This window comes from Halyomorpha halys, unplaced genomic scaffold (genome assembly GCF_000696795.3).
Source record: "Halyomorpha halys isolate HHAL.00 unplaced genomic scaffold, Hhal_1.1 Scaffold1162.1, whole genome shotgun sequence".
Taxonomy (NCBI): Eukaryota; Metazoa; Arthropoda; class Insecta; order Hemiptera; family Pentatomidae; genus Halyomorpha; species Halyomorpha halys.
Window position 1 is genome coordinate 8,154 of NW_027112958.1, and position 3,312 is coordinate 11,465.

Below are 3,312 nucleotides of genomic sequence, written 5' to 3' on the forward strand. Positions count from 1 at the left end.
TCTTTTTAAAATTAAAAGTACCTTAGAAGATGATTTTTTGATAATTTGGCATTTAAGTACTGTAAAATAGTATATAAGTCAGGATAAGACTCATACGATATTAAATATAACTTAATTTCTCATTGTTTCAAAATCGGTATAGCCGTTTTGAAGAAAATCGAAAAAATGTTAAGAATCGACTCTATAAAGTGGCACTGGCTGTTGGTCGATTTTAGCGAAAAAGATGCTGTTACTTTTCAGGCATGTACCATCGTTAAATATGTGATTTTATTTTCTTACGATAATTTTTTTTTTAACTCATCTTACCATCCTCACTAAGACTATTTTGCGAGACTCAGAAGACCTTAAAACGTGGATTTTACTCGAAACCTTAAATTAAAAATTTTTCACGATCACAATACTTTCCCTCGCTATGTATTCCATACATAAGTGAAAGTAAAAATACATCGAATATTTTTTTCTATTCCGAAATTCCGATTAATAAGTATAAAGAGTTATACTCCATATGTAAATTACATGTGACACTTTTTTATTTTTCATGTTTATATATAACTTTCAAAATTTTTTATTTTGTATGTAAAATTTGTAGTTGATTCAAAATTCGCAGTTAACTAAAGGATACTTTTAAAGGTATTTACAACTGTTATAAGCAATTTTAATTATTACATAATTAATTATGAACAATACTAAAGGTATGCTCCAAGAAATACTTCTGACTGTCCTGAGCTGTTCGGAGAGTGCGCAGTACAGGTTTTGGGCGGGAAAAACGTGAACTGGGCATGCTACGTAAAGTTTCAGTCATAAGTGGTGATTGGAAGAGATCTTAAATAACTTTACAATACGGGATACATTATAATCCGTCCATGGAGGAAGCAGCATAATGGAGGTGGTTAGCTGGCTGATGAGGTGAAGCCGAAAAGCGGACCTTATGGGTCTCAGGGGCGTGGCAGAGGAATAGGGGAAGAGTACGAGCCAATCAGCTTTCTGTGTTAGTTTAGACTAAAATGGTAGATATTCCTATTAATCCCAACGTAAACCTTCCTTTAGTAGGCGTGGCATTTCTTGACTTCATTTTTGCTTTGAAATAGAGTAGGGTTATACCAACCTCCTGTAATCCATTAGCAGTATGCAATCTTTATTATTTTTTTTTTTTACTCGTCATAGTAAGTTTATATTATAGCAATAAAATCGATTTTAAGTATATTACGCAGCAAAATCGGCGTTAGCTATATCGATTATTTTATAAAAGAACGGTCACGCTTATATTTTATTCCTTTAAATAAAACTATGTTCAGAGTCAAAATTGATGACACTCCCAACCATGGTAAAGAGGTAATCAAAATAGTGTCTGTTCTAGAAGGTACAGATAGTATTAAAAAAAAAAGCTTTATTCTCTGTTAAACAGTGATCTAATTTTTACCCAGAATATGCGAGGAATACAGTTAATGTCAAAGTAGACGTGAATAATGAAATGTATTATAATATATAAAAATGTATAAATAAAAATTTTAAATATAAATTAAAATATATAAATATATTAAAAGTAAATATTGAAGTATTTCAGGTACATCGCTACTAAAACTTATTTTATAAAAAATAAAATAAAATTTTTGTTTTTTTCATTCTCTCCCATCCTTTAAACTCCCCCCCTCCAAAAAAAAAAAACTCAATAGCATATTATAGAAAGTAGAGAAAAATTTCCAAAATAGAGGTCCTTATAGTACAAGAGCCGGGGAAAAAAAGGCAGTTATCTCACCCCAATTTTTGATTACTTTAACGAAAACTCTAAGTATAATTAATTAATAGTCAAAATTGATGAGTCTGCCAAGTATAGGCAGGGGGAATAAAAAATGGCGGCTGTTACAAAACCTTAAAAATACATTAATTTTTCATTTGGAGATCTATATCTTAAAAACTACCAACAACACTAGAAAATCTAAGTGAACATTATTTAAAGAAGAGTAAATTTGCTGAAATATTAGCCCTAAAAGAGCTATTTACGTCCAATAGTTCTCCAATAGTTTGAGAAATCTATATCTCAGGAACTATGTGACGTACAGATGTCTATTAGCACTCAAATTAAAGCTAGTTGAATGGACTATAAAGAATTTTATGACCTTTACCTTCGTAGGAATAGTAGTTTTCATGATATTTGCTAAAATAAATTGATTTATAGTTGTTCGGACTATAAGTTTGATTTAGGAAAAACTTCATTTCAGAAACTATTGGACGTACAGATGTCTGCCAGTGCTCAAATTAAAGCTAGTTACATTTACTACAAAATAGTTAATAATGTTTATCTTTGTAGGAGTAGTAGTTTTTATGATATTTGACAAAATAAACTCACAAAATGCTAATTTCTAGTTGTTCAAAATAAATTCACTAACTACTGATCTTTCAGTACGTCCCATACAACATTTTTATGAAATGTTGCTTTTTAAAAAGCTATATCTCGAAAACTATTTAACTTAAATAACTCTAATAGGGCTCATATTTTAGAAAATTTACTCTTCTTTAAATGACGTTCTCTTAGGTTTTCTTGTGTTATTCCAACTTTTTAAGATATAGAGCTCCGAATGAAAAATTAGTTTTTTTTTATCGCTTTGAAACAGCCGACATTTTTTATTCCCCCTACTTATACTTTGCAGACTTATCAATTTTGACTAGTAATTATACATAGTTTTCATTAAAGTAATCAAAAATTGGGGTGAGATAACTGCCTTTTTTCTCCTCTTGGGCTCTTGTACTATTATGTTGAATAGTTCTGGAGATACACAATTTCAAAACAAATAACACAAAATCAATATTTTGCTAACTAATTAATTAATCTTATACAAAGATAAACGTTAATAATTTCATTATTGTACATACAACCAAATTACCACATTTACTTTAACGAATATTGTTAAACGGATATTCCTGGACTCCCTTCGAATCATCCACCATCACATGCATGGTAACTAAGAATGATGGCGATGTCTCAGTGGAGAGGATTCATGTAATGCACATTTATTTATTGAATAATGTATTTATTAATAAATAATAAATAATATATTGCACATTTTTATCTTCATTATTTTATATTTATTACTTTTAACTCTCAGTTAAATAAATAAGTACCAGGTCATTCAAAAAGTCCTGTCGTTTTTTGGGGGGAAATTATAAATAAATAAATATTTTCAAATAATCACCTTTATTCATCAAAATATCCACCGTTACAGTCGGTAACCTTCTCCCAACGAGATGGTAAAGCCCAAATTCCTTCCTTAAAAAACTGTTGATTTTTACTGAAAAAATAAGTGGTCAGTTCGT

At 29.7% G+C, this 3,312-nt stretch overlaps 1 protein-coding gene across 1 annotated transcript in view; it reads left to right on the top strand.

Annotated features, from left to right (window-relative positions):
* Positions 1 to 499: 499 nt before the first annotated feature.
* LOC106688603 (galactose mutarotase) overlaps positions 500 to 3,312 on the top strand; it is a 29,240-nt gene continuing 26,427 nt past the window's right edge. The window contains exon 1 of the mRNA XM_014433143.2: positions 500 to 630. The gene's annotated coding sequence lies outside the window, so the exon portion shown is untranslated. The remainder of the gene's footprint in view (positions 631 to 3,312) is intronic.